The sequence below is a fragment of the Symsagittifera roscoffensis genome, chromosome 5, assembly GCF_963678635.1.
Source record: "Symsagittifera roscoffensis chromosome 5, txSymRosc1.1, whole genome shotgun sequence".
Classification (NCBI taxonomy): Eukaryota; Metazoa; Xenacoelomorpha; order Acoela; family Convolutidae; genus Symsagittifera; species Symsagittifera roscoffensis.
The window spans coordinates 50,877,090-50,900,724 of NC_087066.1; the positions used below are offsets into that span (position 1 = coordinate 50,877,090).

Below are 23,635 nucleotides of genomic sequence, written 5' to 3' on the forward strand. Positions count from 1 at the left end.
ATTTTTTCGAGGAGGTTGGTTTGTTCTCAGTTTGTGAGCATAATTATAATTGTGTTCTGCAAAGGTGTTTCCTTTTAATGGTTTTCGTGTTTTTGACGGTATTGTCATTGGTCGATTCGTTTGATAATCCATATGTGAATCTTTTTGAGCAACCGAAGGTTTAACAGTTGATTGTAAGGTTACTTGTGCCAATGATGTATTTGTATTTCTTGGTGTTGTCAAATTTGGGTGTATTGGTGAAATACTTTGTTGTGTAGTTGTTGTTGTTTGGACGATTTCTTCATTTATGAAGTGTGATGGTGTTTGAATATCTTGTTGTGTAAGATTTCTAGTTCCATTAAGGTTTTCATTATGTATGACGGTCGAATTTAAACTGTTATTTCGCGAATCAGGTAAAAATGTATTATAGTTTAATGGTGTTGCATCAATGGTTAATGGTAGTACTTTTACATAATCTCTGTGATAAGATATTGTACTTATTGCTTGACTTGAGATAGATTGTGGGATATTTATAAATGTAGGATGAGACCATTCAGGGTCCCAAACGTAGTCTGATTGTTCTGAAAGGACAGTGTGGTCATTTGTATTTTGAGGTCTGAAATTTTTTCTTGCTTGTGAAATTAAATCTAAATTGTGGGTGAAATAATCTATTATAAACCATGCTAAAATCTTTTGTAAATGATGTTTAGTGTGTTGTGAAACATCATTTTTAGTGAATTCTTTAATTAAATGTAGAAATGTTGAAAATAATGCGAATTCATTTCGTACTTTTGTATGTTTGGATGTTTCAGTTGGTGAGATAATTTGAAATTCAGTTTTTTCTAATATAGATATATAAGTATATAATATTGCAAAAACTTCGTTAGTGAATATGGAGTTTGCTCTTTGTGAATTATGATATTGTATGCTTTTGATATATTCTAGGAATACTTTTGAAAACTCTAATTCAATATCGTCTGTTTGAATTACATATTTGCGATGGGCTGTATTGGGTGTGCTGAATTCTATGGTATAGATTTCATATTGTTGTGTTAGATTACATATGTCTTTCAAATAATGTTCAATAATTTGTCCTTTGATTTTTACGTCTGGGAATTTTGCTTTGCATGGACTGATTCCGGGTTCAAACAAATTTACGAGTAAGTTCTTGCAAAAATCACGTTGACCTCTATCATCGGGTGAATCTATAAGAAAGGGGTAAACTGCTTCGTCATCTGGACTATCGTCACTTTGAGTGTGGCTCATTTTTTCGTTTGATGACTGTTAATATATAACTATCGATGTGTCTAATTGGTTGATTCCAATTATACAAGTGTACTGGTTTGTGTTTGTATTGCTTTTTTATTCTTCTTTTTCCTCTTTTTGATGAATTTGAAGTTTTTTCTGAGTCGGAAAAATATAATTGATTGACACAATTTTTATCAATTGATTCTTTTAATTTGTAGAGTTCATCTAAACTGCTGGCTTCTGATTCAGAAAATACGTTTCTATTTTTTGAAAATATTTTTCGTGTGATTTGTCTTTGTTTGTTTATAATTTTTCTTTTTATTGTTTGTCGTTTTGTTCTAATGTATCCAACTGTTTGTGTATGAGGTGTGATTACAAGATCGTATTTTTTGTTATCTATTTCACAGTTGTGTAAAACGATTGTTTGTTTATTTCCTAAATTTTTGAATGACATAAGGTTTAGGATGAGGGATGCAAGAAGTTGTTAGTTATTTCTATTTCCTTAGACTGTTAGTCCTTACGATTTTTTTGGTTAGCTTAACCTGGGTCTTTTTGTTCAGGGTTGGAGAGAAAAGTATATCGATTCCGGAGAATGATTTTCTACTTTCTAGTGGCTAGTCTAAGCTAAGGAGGTGTTAACTTACTTAATCCTACTTAGGGGAAGTGATTGTGTTCAAGGTTTGGAGAATAGTAAATCGATCCACAAGGTTCAGGTATAATTAGAACGCAAGTAGTTCGTTAGATACTTTTTTAAACTTACTAAGTCTAAGATCTATCCTGGGTCTGGTAAGAGGAGGGTTCAAGTGAAGGATGAATAACCGAAGTTCTTCACTGTTTATCTTAATTTGAATGGTTAGTTTTATTTTAAAATTTTTTATTAGTCCTGGGTCTTTTGGAAGGGTTGGATAGTGAATCGACGTTTGAGGTCGTTAGACACTTGCTAAGTGGGTGGGGGAGAACAAAATTGTCCTGTTGATCCAAGGATAGGCCTTGATGATCAGGTTTTAAATTTATTGAGATAGAAAATTTATTAAGATCCAAGGTTAAGCCTTGATGATCTGATTTTTGTTTAAATTAAGTGAATTTAAGTTTAAAATGATTTAAATTTTTTGAATAAAAGATTTAGTTCTTTAATGATATTAGTGAGCTTATGATTGCTGTTATGTTTAGGTGATGGAGCTGGGACAACGAATGATTTATGATTACTAACAATTTATTGTCACTAACTTTTGTTTTTATTTTTAAATAAAGATTTTTCAAATATGTTTTATATAATACTGCAGAAATTAAGGAAACGATCTGAGATCTTTTTATCAATTGTTATTGTACATTAATAATTTTGTTTAGCGCCTGAATGATCATGAAGATTTACTCCAAAATTTTATGTTTGCAGATGAAAATCTAAATTCATTGCTAATAAGATTCTAAATATAAAAGTTTGTATTGGCTTTTGCCGTACAATCATAAAACTAAATGTTAAGTTTCTACTTTGTCGTATGTCGTCTTTTGTTCGAGGTCTTCTTCCAATTCCGGGTAGTTCTATTATCGTTCGGAATATCGGCTCTGATCTATTGAGTCGTAGAGACATTTCAATTAAATTATTATCGTATAACATTTTGAAAATGTTTTGTCTAATTTCTAATCTATTTTTGGTTAGTTCTAAGCTATTAGGTTCTTATTCGAGACTTATGGTCGCACCAGATGAGTTAGAACCGATGTGGTTAACTCATAAAGTAATTTCGGATAGGGTACACCGTCTGCTCGTCACGCTACCTTATTTTCGGCCGGATAGATTCGTGCAACTTCTTAGTCTAATACCGATCCTAGTCTTAGTCTTATACTTACTAGTCTCAGGGTGTTTAACTAGTCTGTGCTAGGCTCAATAGATCTAGGGTATACTGATTTATTGCGGCTGCTGAAGTTCTCTTGGAGAGGCAACTAATTTCTAAGTTAAATTCAAATCTCTCTGGTGCTGAAACTACAAGTAGTTTCAGCACTTACAAATAAGTGGGTTGTTAGTTAGAGGGATTATGATTGGTTAATATTAAATATCTTACAGGGGTAAAACATTTAATTTATCCAATTATAAAATGTAGTTTAGATCAGGTTCCACTATTCGCATATAATTAAATTTTGCAAAATCATGTATCTCGCAGTTTAAACTCAGATCTTCTCAATTTTAACACCCAAATTGACCATGCACAAAGTTTTACCCACCCACTCCTCACATCTATCCGCACACTTACTCCCACCTCCACCTAAACTTCACACCTACCCCCACCAAACCTACCCCCAGACCTACCCTTACACACACCGAACCTCCCTCCTCCCACAACGACTTGACAACCCCTGTAAGTTTGTATGTGTGGGGGGTTGCGGGCACGCGTTTACGGTATTTTTCACGTATTTTTACGGTTATAGCAAGTGAGGAGTAAGTGACGGGGGAGGGGACGGGAGGTGGTAGTGAGTTAAAGAAAGGAGTAGAAGGTGGTAGCGTAAGTAATTAGGGGGAGAGTGAGAAGTAGAAAACAATACACATTTTTGCTGTAGTCAATTTTCAAACAATTTAACCATTGCAGAATTTGAAAATTTATTTCAAAAACCTAGGCTCTTACTCTTAAAAGCCCATTGTAACCGATTATTTAATATTTTTATGGACACACGAAAATCTATAATAATCGATTATTATCCATGAAACTTCATCGCCGGTAGAATTTACTAGATATTTTTCTGCCCCACACCTCACTTCACACGAACATCATTTTTTTGCATAACAGTTGGTTTTGCAAGATTAATTATGAAGATCAATGATATTGGTCATGGCTTGTTTAGTCCTCGTGTCTTTTTTCATAACAATCGGACAATAATTTTTGTCACAACAATCGGACAAAAAATTTGAACATTATTTTAGTTAGTAAAAATTTGCAAATGTGGGGATGAAAAAGAGTCCCCCCATCTGCAAATTTGTAGCCACCCCATCTAGATGAAATACACAAAATCAAATGTTGTATAAAACCAAAAGCCTAATTTTTCCTTTCTTATCAAATTATTATTATTACATCAGAATTCGTTTTTTTAAGAAACTTAGTTTTGGTTTACTACTCCCAATAGTACCTTATAACAATCCCCAAATGTACCGAATGCATTAAACAGCTATGCATATACGAATTTTTTTGTACCTTGTCCAATTTGCAAAATTGCTAAAAACTCCGAAACTTAAAACGGAATTCAAGATCTTTCGTTCTTACAAAGTAAATAATTATATTGGCTCATATAAACTATCGCAAAATTGGCTGTTCTAAATCCCTCATCTTTCAAATTATTATTTTTAGCAAAGTTATTTTATTACGGCTAAATGCGTGATGTTATGATGTGAAGTATAAAGAACAAATCTGTTCACAGTTGTAGTTTGTTCGCCAATTTTCATTATATTATGACGTTAAAGAAGTTGTTCCAAATTGAATTTAAAAGGGAGAGTGGAAAAGAAGCTAGATTCTTTTAATAGTTTGATTAGCACTAGTTCCAGAACTTTTTGATGATTTGATGATAATATAAGAAAAAACCTATTTTGAAGGAAATAAGAGAAAACTTATTTCTAGGATCTTTTGGTGATTTATTGATAAATAAGAGAAAACTTATTTTAAAGGTAACATTATCTGAGAAGTTTGCTTTGCTGAGCCAATATGACAGCTACCTCTTAAAATTTTGATTGGATATTTTTGCCGAGAAATTGTATCGTAGTTGAAAAAAATGGCCAAACAAATCCTTTCCAAGTGCTTCTGAATTGCATCTAATCTTGTTGTCTAAAAACAACTTGTAACAGCAGCATCCGCAATTTCAAAAGGAGAAGCTTAAAAATAAAACGCCTTTCTGCGATTCGTAGAGGATCTGGGAAAACCTTGCAGCATGTCTAAGCATAGCACATTTCTCTTATTTCCCAAATTCCAGTCTGAGGTATTATGTTCAGCATAGCTCCTTTTTTTGCGGCCTGTTTTTTGCGTCTAAAACTTTCGCGTGATACCTTGCAGTCGTTATCTGTCAGGCTATGGTAGACCTGCATCTAGAGGTTACGTGAGAGTGCGAGATCGTCCTTTCTCACTATTATTGCCATGGCAGGGGATCGATCACGCAAGCTGATGATCACAAAGTCCTTACTCACTATTATTGCCATGGCAGGGGATCGATCACGCAAGCTGATGATACCACTATGCTACGTGCCTCATGGGCGAAGCTTGAAGTTATATTAACTGATTTGTAAAAAAAGTTTCAATTGTCAATTCGAAAAACTTCTCAAAGAAGAAAACTCTTGGTAAGTTTTCTGCGGCGTTTAACCAAACCAAATTTTTGGAAAAACGCTTTCAAAAAAGCCTTCAAAAAAGCCCACAAAAGCCCACATGTTTCAAAAACTCTTCTAAAACCGATGCCAGATCGCCCTCATTTCATCAAAATTGTTCGAAAATGCCCTCAACAATAATTATTCCAAAGTGCCCACAAAGATTCTACAAAAAAACAACACAATGATTGCTTCTTAACCGGTTGGTTATTGTTCCGACTTTCGATACGAAAGTAACGGAATATTTGTGCTCGGGGTGGGTTTTTTTTTCTTCAGACAATTTTCGACTTTTTAACTAGCCATTTTTGACGGAATTTTTTAATATCATTCGAAAGGTATTGTTGCCCTGAGCTCAAATTTGAAAAGATGTTTCACCTGTGATCGTTTTTCGTAAAGTTACCGGGGTTTAAAGATTGCCATTTTGGCCAATTTGGGACAATTAACGCGCTATATATTTCGCGGTATTAACGCGTAAGCGGAGAGTTAATCCGTCTTAGAAATCGTTCCAAATTGGTTAAAAGAAGCTTATTTGCCTTAATTGTTTTGTTACAAGGAGCGAAATCTATCCTTTTGTACTTTATATGGCGTGTGGGGGGATGATTTTCATAAAAAATTTCACATTTTAGAAGAAAAAAAAAATTTCTTTTATTTTATTTCATTGAATTTTTAAAGGTTTATGAAAATAATGAAATTCAATGAAATAAAATAATAGAAATTTTTTTTTTCTTCTAAAATGTGAAATTTTTTATGAAAATCATTACTGCTCCATAAACCTTAAATAATTAAAAATTGAAAATAATTACTGCTCCATAAACCTTAAAAGGCAGTTGGAACATTCAGGGCTTCGCCCTGATACGATCAGTCTTGTTATCTCTTATAACTGACCTGGGACTTAGGCTGACTATTAAAACCAGGAGATTCATTAGGATTCCACTCATGCACACGATAAAGAGGATAATCAAGTAGAGCCAGTGCTTGTCGAAGTCCGGCTCCCTGTCTTCCCGGAACGGTTCACAGTCCACCTGGAAACAAGCAAAGAAAAACCCAATAATAGATTTTTTTCCAAAAGTTTTTTTTTCAAAGTACAATTCTAGAAATTTTTAGACTGTTTCGACTGTTTCCATAAACTTTTCGACATTTGACATAAAAATATTGTCATTTTGTTTCAAAGAAAAAATTGCGTAAAAGATTGATGGCTTGCTTAAGTTTGATTCATTTTATTTTAAAAGCTTATGAAAATGTGTAAAAATCTTTCTCATTAATGAAAACTGTTGATCTAGCATTTTCTCGAAGATTTCTATTTGAAACTTAACGCAATAATTGTTCAGACTTTCGAAGAAACACGCAAATACATATCCTGTAGTTGATTTTTTAATCTTTCGAATTTAGGCGATTGAAGTCAAAAATTTTTTTAATTTTTTTTCTACTCCATTTAAGATATCGATTCCTTCAGTTCAATTTAATAAGAGGTTATATTTTCGGTTAATTTTTGTGCAGTTCTGGGGGTTGGAACATAGCTCTGTACAAGTATGGGCGCACTGTGAAGATTTTTTTTATGATGCTGAAAGTGAAACGCTGTGTATTTATGCGTCGCAAATTTTCCCGAAATGCAAAACTGCTCCAGGTTTGACTGAGGCAAGCTAATCGGTTGTAACAATTTTTGTGCCACTCAAGTTTTTACTTCTAATGTTTGTCCAAATTTTTTGGTTTTTTTCACAAACAACTATTGCATACCAGTTTAGAGACACCCGGAACTTTCAGGGTTTTCACGAGAATTTTATAACGTAGATTTTTTGTTAACTGCGTTTCCCATAATTACTTCTCAAAATCAGAACAGCTGAAAAGATGCACTTAAAGCTTCTCACTCTAAAACGCACATGTGCCTATTAATATTGTTTTTGGAATTTTTGATCTTCTCTTGTTCTTTTGTTTTATAAAAAACAACATTTAAAAAAAAACTGTACCTCAACTTTATATCTTCCACAGACTCTCTAAAAAAAATTTAAATCTATTTTAAAATATCTTTTCTATTTTTATACCTCCAAAACAACACACCAGCGTAATAATGAAAACAAATTGCCTGCCTCAGTTCCGCCGCTTACGCCGCTTACGTTTTCATAATAATAGGACAACATATATTGAGCGTTAATTATCCAAATTTTAACTATAGCAGACAACTAGCACCAAAACCAAACCGGTATATTTTCGCAAAAAATGACCACAATTAAAAAATTTTTGTTATTTGATTTCTGTAATTTTTTTCAGATGGTAATAAGCAAATCCGTCAAAAAGTGCTAGCCAAAAAGTCGAAAAGTTGTCATAAGAATCATATGTGAGCAGATCCTGTCGAAAGTGAACCAAACAATGGCGCCCAGAAACGCATTATTGCACAGTTTTTACCTTGTAAATCTGTTTAATATGGTGTTTCTGTGCGCCATCGCTTAGTTATTTTTCAACAGGATCGGCTCATATCTGATTCCTATGGTGGCTTCAAAAGATGGTTTTAATGACGAGGGAAGAATTTACAATATATAAGTAGTGTTTCGAGATGTTCCATATCCGTTGTTCAAGATGTTTTGAATTAATTTTTTATAGAATATCTGAATGCAGAAACTTTCTGAATGCTAAATACGACTTGGATGTGGATACTGGTCTCGACAGCTGATTGAATGTTGATCTCGTCTGGCAGCGATTTTCATTTCATGTTTTGTTTTTGTACTCGGCGTGGTCCTGATAAGATTAGAAGGTTTAAGCTGTCTCAATTTTGCGGAGAATTAGTGCAAGTCGAGTTTCCAACCTTTATTGTTTTATCGATATTCTCCATTGTTCAGAGATGGTACGCTTCATGAGCGGGTCTTAAATCTACTTGCCTCTAATCTACTTGCCAGGTTTCAACAATGTAGCAAGCTTTTCATCCAGTTTTATAATTTGAAAAAAATCTTCTTCACAATTTCATAGTATGGAAGAAATGCTTGTCATACAGTTTCATAGTATGGAAAAATGCTTGTCATACAAATTCATAGTATGGAAAAATGATTATCACACAATTTCATAGTATGGAAAAACGCTTATCATACAATTTCATAGGATGGAAAAAAATTGTATCATGCTATTTTCATACAATTTTGGGCATAAAGAGACTGATGAAAAAGCTTAAATTTCAATTCCAGAGTATGGAAAAAATGCTAGCTTTAAAAATTCATAGTATGGTAAAATGCTTATTTTGTTATTTTCATACACTTAATTTTGGTCTATGATTTTGTTTGAAGGAGTATGACAAGCATTTTTTTCATAAATAAAAATTGTATGACGAGCATTTTTTTGTCAACCCGGTATTTGAGCAGGAACCAGATTGTTTTCAAAAACGTTTGGAGGCAAACATATGAAAATGTGCTGAGCAACTCTACGTTATACAATCAATGTTGACAATAGTTGTTTGCATAAACTAGATTTAGCGAGCAGCGGTACTTGTTTTTATTGCTACAAACTTTCATGAAAATTATGTTTGATTTGGTTTACCCGCACGTTTGTTTATTGCTACAGCAGCTTAATTCACTCGCACTTATAAACCCAAAGAATCCACGTTTGATCCTATTTTACAACCCGGGTTGACCTCCATACACCAAAAATGCTTATCATAAAACTTCATACATCGAATGCATAGAACAATGCTTGTCATACAATTTTCGTACAATAGTTGAAACAAGATATAAACTGAATTCTGCGGCTGTTTGATTCTTACAAAACAGTCTGGTGATGAAGAAACCGAGGTGTTTGTTTTCGAAAACAATGCTTATCATACAATTTGCATATGTGGAAATTGTATGACTAGCATTTTTTGATCGCAACACAAAAATGTTTCCAAGTAATTTTGAAATTGCTCCAAAATTTATTGTGGTTTTTTTTAACCGCAAATTAAATTTTGCACTCAAACAAAAATTTAGTTTTTTGTGTGCATACGGTCCTGGATACACTAATGTTAAAACTTTTTCCTTTTCGCTTAATAGCATTTTCAAAACGCTGAAAGCTCCTATTTTTTTCTATGGCAGGTTTATGTATGTCTTGATCAATATCTGACAATTTAAAAATTCAATTTTGAAAACAAATCATCAATAAAAAATTTGCCAAAATTTAAAAATTTGTTATTTACGTTATATCATATCATTCGTGAAAGACAGCTCCAAGACAATTTAGGTCGTTTTCTATGCATTATAAATGCACGACCATTCCAACCTTTGGTGCTTTGAGTAACCAATGTGTTTGTGACTTGCATTCGGTTACGATCACAACCCAAAGTTTTGCAGAAACTAATTTTAGAAAATAAATCAACTTTTTCGTTTATGGAAAAATACTTGTCATCTAATTTTCATATCTGGAAAATTGCTTATCATAGAGTTTTCATACAATTTCCTGTACGTATGGAATTGTATGAAAGTTTTCATATATATAAATTGTATGATAAGAAATTTTGGTCAACCCGGAAAGATTGGAATGTTAAAAGCACACAGCCCAGCCTGCAAACATCTGAGGTAAAATATGCATAATTTATGCGGTTTGAGTTCTGGTTGGTTCTATTTGAATTTGGGCTATTTTTTATATAAAAAACGAATTCTTGTGCTAAACGAGCAAATTTGTTTATAAGTTTTATGATTTTATATTAGCGAATGCATGTTTGATCTATTTTAACACATTTTTTGCGTTTTTTGAATTTGGGTGTCTCTCAAATAGTCATTTGGAACCCAATAACTCAACAAAACTTCAAGTAAGTTTTGGACTGATAACAGCAGACCCTTGAAGAATCTGAAGAAAAAAATTCTAAAGACATTGGAGATATTTCTCCCAAATAATCTTGTCTTATTTATTTTGGATCTCCTTAACTATTTGCTCCTGAGGCAAATAGATACCAATTGCCGCCCCTTTAAAAACTAAAACAGTGGTTAAGCGAAAGTGAAAATCGTTTGTAAAACTATATCTAAAAGTCGAAACAATTTAATAGAAGTTTTTTAAAAAGCGTCTTTTTTAAAACGTCCATTTTAATTAGACCCATTCAAATTGTTTTCTCAAGACACCTCTGGGGTCATTAATCAAAAATCTTGTAGACAATTTTTGATAACGAAGAAAAAAGAGTTAAATTTTTAATCTAACCTGTATCCAAAAAAACTGAAAGCGCAATTTTCTACTGCAAACCATATGCGGTGCAGAATATTTTTTCTCTAAACCTTTTCATCATGAAAATTCTAAGGATTTTTTGGCAAAACATCACTTTGGTATACAGTCACGGAATCTAGAAGAAGCAAATTTTTGACTTAACAAAAAAAGAATTTTTAGTCTGACTTGGTTTTGTTTATTATTCAGCTGTTCAAAGCTACAGTGTTGAAATTTGAACGCACTAGATGAAACTATTCGGCAGGAGCAAGGGGTTTCAAAATTTGGAAAAGTTTTTGGAATGTCTCGAAGGTTATTACATCATAAGTTGTCTCGAAAGATTTCTTGTTGAGGAAACTTCTTCGCAAATAAGTCAAGGAAATTGGCTGAAAAAACTAAATTTTCTAAAATCTGATGAGATTGATTTAGATGATACGGACAAAAAAATGCCTTGGGTGCTTAATGTCTTATACCTAAAAGTATTCAATGTTTGACGGAACAGTTTATTGTCGGCTTGTTTCGATCATCAGCGCAAAATTACTCGAAAATTTTTCATCGTTAATTGAAATCGGATCAAGTACTTCATTCAAATTTTTTTGTCTGTCGTTTTACCGCAAAATAAAAAGTAAGGCTAACTCATCACTTTGCCACAAGAATAATTTGTGCCCGCAAATTCAAAATCCCGTAAACTCAAGTTTCCACAGCCAGAACACTTCTTAAACTAAGCATGATATACTGGCTATTTTTGGCCTTCTAAACAAAGCTTCTAGCTTCTCCAATTTTGATCCAGCTGCCTCCTGCTAAATCCTGGGTCGAGGTGCTCGATATATGTTTCGACTTTCTCGGCCAAAAATTTGTACATTTCAACCATCTCGGCCAAATTCCAGTCTGTGCTCTACCTATGTTTTGACTGTGCTTGACCTATGTTTCAACTCTCTTGAGCTAAACCGGTTATTTTTTGATTTTTTGCTTGACTTAAAATTGCTTCTCGACTGCGGAAGATTAGCCGTAAAACTGCACGAGCTCAAATTTCCGAGTCGAAAATTAAGTTGAGCACCTCGACCCGGGATAGTTTCATCTAGCACGTGTTGAAATTTTAACCATGTCGCTTGAATGAGTACAGAGAAAACGACAAACCCGTGAAGAAAACATTTGAAAGCCGAGTATGTGCAGTTTTGCGACTAAAATTCCTCGGTAAAGAAGCAATTTTAAGCCTAACGTAAAGTCATTACTTACCCATATTTGGTCAAAGAAGTTGAAAAGTAGCCCGAAAATGTCAAAAACTAGGTCGAGGCAGTCAAAACATACATGATTTTGGTCGAAAAAATCAAAACATAGGCCGAAAACCTATTTTTTTTTCGATTTTTTTTTCAAAAATTTCAATTAAACTTAAACCAGAAACTGAGCAACACAATCTGCTCGTACATGACGTCTGTCAGAAAGTTGTGATCCGCAACAATCAATTGACAAGATTTGCTTGCCGCAAAACTAAATATTTCAGAAGGAATCTTTTCAGTTTTGGAAATCTAAGGACTACTGCTGCGAAAAAAATGAATTTTACCAAAAATTCCTCAAACATCAAATTTCACATCAACAGTTTCAAATCACATTTGTAAAAAAAGCAAAACTGGGAGATTTTGATGAAGGAAGTTGGCATTTTACAATATTTTATAGTTTTTTTTTTCATATCAAGCATCATCAAAAAAATCAACTGAAAAGCATACATTATACTTTTTGTCAAATTACTCATTACATTCAAAAGTAAAAAAAAATCAAGCAAGTCGAAACAGGTGTCGAGTACAGTCGAAGCATATCCATTTTTAGTCGACAAAGTCAAAACTTAAGTCGAGAAAGTCAAAAAAGTCTCGAGAAAGTAGAAACATACGTCGGGAAAAGTCAAAACAAGGTCGAGCATTGTCGAAAGATAAGTAAAACACTATCAAAACGTACCCACTTTCGATCAAAAAATTCAAAAGTCGGACGAGCACAGTCGAAGAAAAAAGTCGAGTTGGTCGAAACAAAGAGTCGAACACAAATTTACAGCACAGTCGAACTCAAAGTCGAAACAAAGAGTTGAGTCGGTCGAAACAACCATTAGCAAAATATCCATCACAAAAGTATTTTAAAAGTGCAGTCAGCTAGAACAGCAAATTTGCTGATCATATACAAGACCGCAATGAGAAGGCCTGCACATGGTCACACAAAATATAAGAGCGTTTTTTTAGGCAGCGGTAAAACCGTCAATCAAAGTCAAACTTTTTTTCGGTTGAAAGTCTTCTCGATTGAAAAAACTCCTCCGTCAAATTCAGTCAAAAAGTTTGTCCTCAGTTGAACTTGATCGAAACGTTTTTCCTCGATCGAACATAGTCTAAACATAGGCAATTTGGGTCGAGTCATTCAAAACATATCGAGCCTGACTGGAGACGGCTGACAGCACATAGCACATTTCAAAGTTTATGAAACATGCATGATTTTGGTTGAAAACAAATTGCAAACATCAACACGGGTAGCGGGTGTTTTTTCAAAAGTGTAATTTTTTCAATGTATTTTTCTTGTTTTTTTCTTTCAAATTTATGCGCAACTTCTCCGAAGCAAAAATTAGTTGGAGTCTTTCAGGGTCTTCCTTCTGAAGGGTTTCCTCGAGGAAGGCTTACTCCTGGTAGTTTCAGGGCTTCTTCCTGATACATAAAACCTTGCTGTTCTGGCTATCGAAGAAAACTTTGGATTTTTTTTTGGTCGTGAAGTCGAGACAGTCGAAAGCTATCTATGCAAGGTCGATCAAATTATTATTTTTTAAAAACGTCAGTCAAGACAGTCCAGAAAATTAAACATATCGAACTTTGATCGAGAAATTCGAAACATATCTGAACTGGGTCGAGCAAAGTCGAACATTTTTTTTGTTGGGTCGAGAAAGTCGAAACATGCCAAAATTTGGTCGACAAAGTCAAGACATACCAAAACTTGGCCGAGAAAATCAAAATATACAGAAATTTAGTCGAGACGGTCGAAACATACCGACTTTTGGTCGAGAAAATCGAAACATAAATCGAGCACCTGGGCCCGGGTTACTCGTTGAATTACAAGTTTCAGAACACAAATAAATAGCAATTGATTATAACCAACCTTCTTTGATGTGTTTTTCAGAATGTGTTGCAGACAAGCTTCGTATAAAGTCATATTTCTTTCCAGAATGTGACAATGGTACTTGGCTCTTTGAGCGTTTTTCGTCAATATTAAGAAACCATGACATTTGGGGTACACAAAATCGTCCATTTTTAGATAATTAATAATGAGTTCTAACCAAATACTTTAACTATCGAAGAATCCTTGCTAATGGAGACAAATCGAATTCTATGAAGGAATAAAGCGATCTTAATGTTCTGTAAGAAAACTCATATTTGAGTGAAAAGGAATTCGTCCAAAGGTAGGGCGGAAATTCTTTTGTAGGTTAGGTTTCACAGGAGTGGAATAGCAACAATATCCTAAATCAGACTACCAAAACATTTGTCTGAGCTGCTGTTTCTGAAATCTGTATACGGAATATAGCGTAGCTTAGGTAACTTTGAGCGTAAAAAATAATTCTAAAAACTAAAGTCGGGTAATTTATCCAACAATTGTCGATTGGGAAAAGTTAGGTTCAAATAAGTATAGACGAGATTAAAGCAATAAATGTGAAAACTTTTTTCAGAGGAGCTCGCATGGTCACTAGAAAGCGTATTTTTGTCTAGCCTCCTGAAAATCGCACGGATTAGAATGAAATAATTCAAATAAAATTCACCCAATTTGAATGTTTCAATGGGGGTAAAAGTCTTCGTGGTACGGGAGATATTGGAGTAACTTTTTTGTTCCAATGAAAGAGGGAAAAGAATTGTTCAAACAGCGAAGCAGACATTTGGCAGATCGATTATTTGATGGATTAGATGAGATTAGACTTGAGCAGATACTTCTGAAATTTCAGCTTGTAAAATATGACATATGGAAGGTAAAATCAATTATCGCAAGAGATAAAAGTGCCTTTTACAAGCAAAACAAGTAACCATTTAATTTTGAAATTAACGAAACTAAAAAAAAAACACGAACCGCTAAGTCGCTAAGCTCACGAGAAAAGGCCACCACAACAGCTCTGTGCAAAAGGAAAGACTTCTTTTTCCAATAAAACAGTCTCTAATATTTTTTAATTCAACAAGAGCCAATATTTACAGTTTGCAGATTTTTCAACCAATAAACGTTTGTTTCCTTTCCTATGGAACAAAACAAGACTTTACTACTTAAAAACATATATAATAAATAACACTGATCGAAGCAAAACCAGGCAGGCTCTGAATATTCCGACTGTCTTTTAGGGGTTTGCGAAGCAAATTTAGCTTAAATCTTTGATATTCTTTTCAGGAAAAAAAATATAAAAAATTTAGAAAGCTGTCTAAGGAAAAAATCGCACCGAGCGCAAATATTTCAATTTTTTTTGTTACAAAAGTAAAATATCTTAGTGTATTTGAACTCAAGGGGTATTGATATCTTTAAGAAATTATAAAAAATTTCCCTCAAAGATTCAATTAAGAAGTCGAAATAGGTCTGGATAAAAGTTATTGGATCTACTTAGCAATTGCCCCCCTCCCCCCTTTAACAAAGGGGGGGGGGGGGCAATTGTTAAGTAGATTAAAATAATGCATTTTCGACCAATCAGATTGCAGCAAAATTAGAATTCTCAAAACAGCGCTAGCGCTAATTTACTGCTTTTATTAATAGGGGTGGCAATTCTTAAGTAGGTACCAAAGGGAGGGCAATTGCTAAGTAGATCCAAATTATTTCCTTTTATTCCGTCAAAAATACTCTGTCACTTTCTTCGAAAACTTGAAAAAAAACTATTAAATGGGTATAATTTGTTTTAATTTGTTTTAATATTTGAAGTAAAATTATGTTCACCTTTTTTGTTTTAAGCAAATATGCCGTACTTTTTGAGTTAAAATTAGTTCGAGTTGTGAAGTACAATAATTTAGAAAAACTTTCTTTTACAACTATAGCAAAAGGAAACAAGATTCTTCTTTACTTTTTCGAAGGAATTTTTAATTTCGTTGCCAAAATAGCTCGAAACGGCATTCACCTTCATAGGTGAACACCCGGGTAGCCGAAACTTAGTTTTGCTCTCGGATAGGGAAACGTTTAGCTCAATTCTGAGGCCATTAATTAAGCTTAGATTTGGTACGAGAGGCATGGTAAGTGTTTGTGTCTTGTAATTAATGGCCCCAGAATTGAGCTAAGCGTTTCGCTGCATTACGAGGCCAAACTCTGCTTGTGTCTTGTAATTTTACCAGGATAACTTTTTTCGCTAATTTTCAATCAAGTTTTTTTTTTCAACCGTCCGAGTATTCGGCTTTCTTTCACGACACCGCGGAAGCTAATTTAATATTTCTAATCACTCTGCAAAAACTCTTCTCTAATCTCATTTTATGCCAAGCTTAAGCTGAAGTAAATGAAAACTTCAAATTACTTACTTTTCGCGCACTTAAAGTGTTTCCGCTTCTCTGTTTCCTTGATTTCAATGCACATTTCAACGTAGTTGGCGTAGTTGGAGCTTTTTCTAACTAAAAAAGAGTTATTATTCTCAAGAGCCAATGTTCCAAAATAGAATTGATAGATCCGATCGCTTTAACTACCCCTTTAGCGCAAAAAAAAGCAGAAACTTTTTTGTCATATCAAAATCTTTTCAAAAGATCAGGTTTTATAATATTAGGCTGAATCGGAAGATATATTGCAATTTTCACCGACACTTTTCAATATAATGTTCCCTAGGTAAAAAAAGCTTAGTTTGTTGCGGAGACAATATCGTAAATGTCGCTTCTAAAAGTAGGTCAGCTCGTTAGGTTTTTAAATAATTCTTTGCCTTTGATTACCAAAAATGAGCAATCTCCAACAATCAGTTTGTTCGACACTTTTATCTAACTTTGCGTACTTTGGTAGTTCTATGGTAATAAAAAACTATCCAAAAACTGCCCAATACAACGTATATTCGATTTGGTCAATTTAAAAATATTTCGACACAAGTTTGGGTTTTTTCCGAAAACTCAGCACCACCTCAAGAAAACTGTTGACCCACCATTTACAGAGTACTTATTAGCTTTAAAAAAATTATACTTTTTATGGCTAAAATGTTTTTCTAAAAATAAATTTTTCCAAATACAACAGTTTTTCTAATTAGTGGTTTCTAATAAGAAAGGGGGGAGACTGTTAAGTAGATTAGATCACAATGGTCGATTTTTCGACCAATCAGAATGCAGCAAAACTAGAATTCTCAATACAAGCTCTAGTGCTTATGTACTGTATTTATTTATTGGGTTGGCGATTCTTAAGTAGGTACCATAGGGGGGAGATTGTTAAGTAGACCCACTTTCTGTTCGGAAACACCCTACCGCGCCTCAATTCAATCTTTGCTGTTTTTGATTCTATTTTTATAGTTGCATCTACCATACGCGTTATTGCAAGCCTGGTCACATCCGCGCGCTTGGTTTTATCCAATCAGCCATTTCCGAAAACTCTAAAAACAATTGTTGTGCATGATAATCAGATTACGTTCCCGCACTCAGTAAAAAGAAAAAAAAATAGATTATAATTGGTTTTTATGGTCAGTTTCCATAAATTTCAAAAAGAATTTATTATAATCAATTAAAAATAGATTATATTTTACCATTTTTTGAAAAAATATAAAACCTTATAATCGAATATAATCGATTATTTTTTGATTTTTTTTCCCCAAATTTTATTGAATCATAATCCATTCTAATGGATTATAATCCAATTGTTTTCAACAAACGCCATCGCTTCATTTCGTTTTATTTTTTTTTGTTTTGTGTGCTTTTCAGTTGGTTATCGAACTAAAAGAAACTGTACTTTTGTACTTATAGTTAAACTTAAATCAAATTGGATTTTTTTGTGTTTTCTTGCAGAGTAGCTACATTAAAATCCATGATAAACGATTTTTTTTGTGAGATAACATTTTGATAGAAAAATGGATTATAATTTTTTATAATAGATTATGAGAGATTATCTAAAAATTTATAATCAAATATAAAAGAATATAATCTAATAAAATTATATAACCAAAAATGATATCATTATAATGGCTTATAAATTGTTTTAACATCTATAATTAATTATAATTACAATATATCGATTATTTTCTCTTTTTTTCTGAGTGCGGGTTGTCTTCATTTGTTTCTTTGATTTGAGGTATGAAGTGAAAACTGAGAGATATACAAGCCAGTTACGCAAAAGCCACTACCACAACCACAACTTCGTGTTTGTAATTAAAAATGTTCTTGTTTAATTTTAGTTTTAGTACCTGATTCTGCGGATAATTTGTAAATATTCTTATTTAAAGAAGTTTACAAAACAAATTTTATGTTTGTAGATACTTGGTTAAACGTAAACTAATTTTGGTCAATAGTCATCTCCCAGTACTTTCATGATTAAATGAATAGGTCATGAAAATCGTTTTATTGATTAAGAGTGTTGCTGATATGTGTTTTTTTTCCAGATATTTTGACTTTTTAACTAGCCATATTAGACGAAATTGTTTTTATATCATTCGAAAGGTATTGTTGCCATGAGCTCAAAATTAAAACGATGTTTCGCCTGTGATCAATTTTCGTAGAGGTTAATGGGTTAACAAAATTGCTATTTTGGCCAACTTGGGACAATTAACGCGCGATATAGTTCGCGCTATTAACGTTTGATCGGGGGTTTAATCCGTCTTAGAAAACTTTCGAAATTGGTTACAGGAAGCTGATTTGCCATTATTTATTTGTTACTCGGAGCGAAGTCTATTACTCTGAGCTTCATATGGCGTGTGGCGGGATGATTTTCACAAAAAATCTAAATATTAAAGAAAATTCATTTTGAACTATTATATTTAAATTTTGCAAGTTATTGCTGCTCAATAGACCTTAAAAGGCAGTCAGAACAATCAGGATTTCTCCCTGATACGAGCAGTCTTGTTTTCTTAAACGATTTGGAGTGTTTTTTTAGCTACTTTCACCAATACCATTAGTCGTGATCTTATCAATTCCAAGAAAAAAAAAGCTCACAACAATTAGTTGGTTCACCATGCCAAAATGCATTGCATCAAAGGAAGTTTTTATGGTTATATAAAGTTTATTTTCAAATTATGGGGAAGAAGTATAGAACCCAATTTATTCTTAAGAATCTGCCAAGCGGACAGCTTCCTAATAATTTCAATCGGCTAATCATGTCCGTGGAATGTTTTCTGAAGGGCCATCGAAAGTTTTTGAAGAAATAATTACCCGATCTAACACATCCAGTGTTTTTCTTACAACAGATAACAAAAACCTATGAGTCTTCTTTTTTATAACTGTCGCAATTGTGGTGCTTGAAAACCTCATAATAGCGTCGTTCCCAGTTTAAAAACAGAATTTTCATCTCTTGGCAGCTAAAGAAGGCAAACACTATATGTCAGATTTCGATATCTATTTCGCCAATTTGGCCAAATGGCACGATATTTTATTTTCCAATTTTTGAAAAAAAAAGTTTAATTGTGCTCGGGGTGTTTTTTTCTTCTGATAAATTTCGACTTTTTAACTAACCATTTTTGACAGAGTTTTTTTATATCCTTCAAAAGGTATTGTTGTCCTGAATTTCATTTTGAAATAATATTTTAGCTGTGTTAGTTTTGTACAAATTATAGGGGGTTTAAAGATTGACAATTTGGCCAATGTGGGACAATTAACGCGCGATTGTTTCGTTCTGTAGAAACCCGCAAGCTGATAGTTATTTAATCCGTCTAAGAAATCGTTTCAAATTAGATTGAGACATGATTTTTGGACTGTTAAATACTTGCTGTGCAAAATGTATCAACTGGTACTTTCTCACAGTGTCATTATCGAAGCACCCATTCTGAGGGATATGAAATCTAGGTATAAACTTGTTTGAGATAGAAACTTTGAGAAGAATTTTAGGTAAAAAAAGGGGAACCGACTTTTCATAAGTTCGACTGTAATGAGTAAACAGGCCCTATGCATTGTAAAACATTAAAAGGATGAAGAACAGTCTAAAAGGAAATAAGTCTTCAGTAGATAATCATAAAAAAACCAAAAATGAAAATTTTCAATGCATTTCGAGTAACAAAATTCATCATCAGGACATATCTGAAAAACAAAAAAACACTGTAAAAAGAGCATTAGAATTGCACACACTGATAGCAACAGGACATTCGTTTTGATTTTGTAGCGAGTTTTGATGAATGGTCGTAACTGGAATACTCAGACGTTATAATGATAAAAGAGTTGACAGACTGTTGCTGCTTTCAATATTTTTGTTGATTTTGTTGGAATTGTTGATTATTGACTTTTGCCTTGTAACTATGTTCCCGAAGACGAGTCGTAAGATGACGGACAGTTTTCTCTATATATAGGGCGTTGCACCCCACACAACTATCTTCATGCACAACACGACTTCGTAATAATAAAGAAACAAGCTCCTTAAGCGCAGACCCATATTGACGTAATTTTTCTTTATGATGAACAAACTGTACTGGTGTCATCGTCCGAATATTTCAGAAAATTGTCTTTAACAAAACCACAATACTGAATAAAAGCAAAAACTTTGTCATCACTTTTTTTTGATTTACTAGGCTGAGTAGTAGATGTTGAGGCTGATCAGGTGGGGGGGGGATAGGTGAATGGCGGACCCCATGTATTAAGATACGTTATAGATTTCCGGTCTGCCATGCTATGTATTAAGATTGGGTCTAGAAACTACAATGTATTAAGATAAGAAAAACCGATGGTAAGGTTTTATGGTTTGTGTGATGGTAAGATAATGGTAACAAAAACAAGCAAATTTTTTTTTCGCAAATTTTTTGGCGCGCGTTATATAATTGGGAACAATTAATTGTTAATTACGTGTAGATTGTAGAATTAGGGTTATGTATTCAGTTTTTTGTGCATGGTAAGTCAATGGTAAGAATTTTTGTGCAAATTTATTAGATACTTTTACTTTCTATCTATCTGAAACTATTCTGAATACTACTGAAGTTCGAAAAGTCATGTCTTTGAGAAAAAAATTATATTACAATGAAAATATATAAATCACTGCATCGTATAGTAACCTTGCTGCCATAATTTACACTTACAAATATAAATATTTCACATTTACATAAAATTATTTATAAAATTCAATACATGCACATCATGACTATTATTCAAGTTTGTCTGATAGAATTTAAAAAGAAGAAACGCTGAATAAATTGCGTAAAATCCACACGAATTATCAGTTTTTTGTAGCTTTCGAGGAACCATTTGTCGATACTTTTTTGTTAGAAATGAATAAATTGTTCTTTTTCGACCCAAAGAATCAGCAAAATAGTAAGTTTTGTCCAATCGACCTATCATGATCCAGTGCTCCCCTCTATCATTGCTTGGAGCTGAGTTAACAATTGCAAACCAGTATTTTGTTAGTTGAGGTACTTTATCAGAGGAGTAAGATCCCATGTATTTGAACCTGAGCTCAGGAATTCTTTCAAAAATTTGCAGAAGTGAAAAATTATCCATCTTTGCAAATGTTAGCTGATTTACATCTAAAACAAAGAAAAAGATAGTTTGATATTGTAATTTTGGGTGAAAAATCTAAAGTTATTGACATACTCGCATTTAGGTATTGAATCAACAAAGTCCCATACACAAAATTTGTGAACTGGACAAAGGTTATTGAACACTGGTTTACAGTCTAGGTTGAAGAGTTTTCTTGGGTTTTCAATTAAACAGCATTCATTATCTGCTTTTTCTGGAGATTTAGGTCTGAAGAAAAACAAAATAGATAGTACAGAGACAATAACAATGAAAAGTCCCAAAAAAACTGCAACATTTTTGAAAGAACACGAAAACTCAAAAAAAAAACGTTTTCAGCAACTGTTCCGATTTGAACATTTGATAGTCTTTCTCCCAAGACTATCACTTCCGTTACTTGCTCCAAGGGAAACTGGAAAAAACATTTCTATTTCAAGCTTTCTCCATTAAGTTCTGGATAATGCAACTGTTCAGCTGCATCCTGTAGTGAAGTCAAGTCAAAAACTAGAATATAGTGATTTTGAAAATCTTTCTTAAACTGCATTGCTTTCATTGTTGTAATATAAGGACGACAAGGAGAAGTTGTATCTAATGAAACAATTACTCTTCAACCCCAAATAATTCTCAGCTTTCTCCAATGAAATTGCTGATAGCTGAAAGGATTTTTATGAAAAGATCCCGCAACAGCTGATTTTGTATTCATTGCAACAGCTATTCTTCTTATTGGGGCGTTATTGAAAATTTTTTCTTGTATGAATTGGTGTTGACGGGATGGAATAATAAAGGTTCGAACGCTGTCTTGCATGTCCTCAAAAAATAGGGAAGTCAGCTGAATTTTGAGCAACCATTTCGTATGAGTTTAAATCAAAAATGATTAATCGAAATCTTGCGGAACAACAAAACAACCCGGGTAATTCCTACGGATACAAAAGGAATTGATTCACCTGTACTATCTCTTAGTTCTATCCTGATACTATGGAAAGAATTTTTCAACAACTTTTTTAACTTAAAATTTGTTGAGGATTGATAACTCATGTACTGTCCTGTTGAAATTATATCTCCACTCTTCACTCTGGAGATAAAAGGAATACAACGCAATAAGGGAGTTTTTGTATCACCGACTATGTTATATTCTATAATATCACTATATATCATTAGGGAATGTATTTTTATAATGTCGTAAGATTACTGAGGATAATGTGGACCTTTTCCTTTCATTTTAACCCCTGTTTGAGTTTGTTCTAAATCACAACCAAAAATGTGGCTCAAAACAGCGCTCTGAATTATAAACACTGATTGATTCTCAGGTAAATGAACAGCAACTTTTTGTGTAATTTTATCTACTGATACATAGATTCCGTTATAGTCAAAAACTTGAGCACCTAGACGTTCTCGAATATTGTTGTTCATGGCTACAACTATATCAACAATACTTGGATACAATCCCTGTTCAATGTTCATCGGTACAATCTTTCTTTTCTCCTCACAACTTTCTCTACCATCTACGAATGTAAACTTTCTCTCTGTAACATTTTGGTACAAAGAAGGGTATGATATTTCTGAAATTGCAACCTCCCATTCTCCTTTCAAATGTATTTGTTTGGGTAGAATCTTTGTAAAAGAACTACGACTATTATTCGGATGACAATTAAAAGAAATGTTGGAGAACAACTCAATAGTGAAAGATTCCATGACAACTGTTCGATAGAAATTTAGTTTTAAAAATGAAATACCTTTAATCAGAACATTTTCTAAGCTCTTTTTTATAAAAATTTTCCAGAATTTCTTCTTTGTCGAGATCTTTGATGATGTATGTAGGATGTTTTTTTGTAGATATTTCCGAAATTTCAAAAATTTCATTTGTAAATTATGGTTTGTATCCTTTTCGGAACGGAATATCATTCTTTGAAATTCTCACTCTGTCTCCAACTTTGAATTTTAGTTTCTGATACCTTGTTAGAGGTTTATTGTACAGAATTGAGAGGAAATCAGTGTTCTTGACATCTCTAGGTGATTTCCTAATAAATCTGTTGATGCGACACTTCATGGTAGACCCAAATTGTGGCAACTTGCGAATGAATTTTTCACCATGATCTTCTATGTAGCGGTAAATAATGTGTTTTATGATTGAATGGCTCTCTCTGCAAATGCAGCTTTTGTTTCACTCATTGTCGAGTAAACTTCAATTTTTTTTCCTGCAAAGTTTTTTGAAAGTTCCCCCATATTCTGTTCCTTTATCAACCCAAAGCTTTTCAGGAGTGTTTTTTCGAGAAATCATTTTTTTGAAAGCTTGTAAAGTGTCTTTGGCATATTTAGTTTTCATTGTTTGAACTCTAAAAAATTGCGAAAAAAC

The 23,635-nt window shown here is 33.2% G+C and overlaps 2 protein-coding genes across 2 annotated transcripts in view; both read right to left on the reverse strand.

Annotated features, from left to right (window-relative positions):
• LOC134846353 (uncharacterized) overlaps positions 1-6,548 on the reverse strand; it is a 62,531-nt gene extending 55,983 nt beyond the window's left edge. The window contains exon 1 of the mRNA XM_063863670.1: positions 6,446-6,548. The gene's annotated coding sequence lies outside the window, so the exon portion shown is untranslated. The remainder of the gene's footprint in view (positions 1-6,445) is intronic.
• Positions 1-23,635, reverse strand: part of LOC134846200 (angio-associated migratory cell protein-like) — a 553,983-nt gene that overhangs the window by 180,430 nt on the left and 349,918 nt on the right. The window lies entirely within an intron of this gene.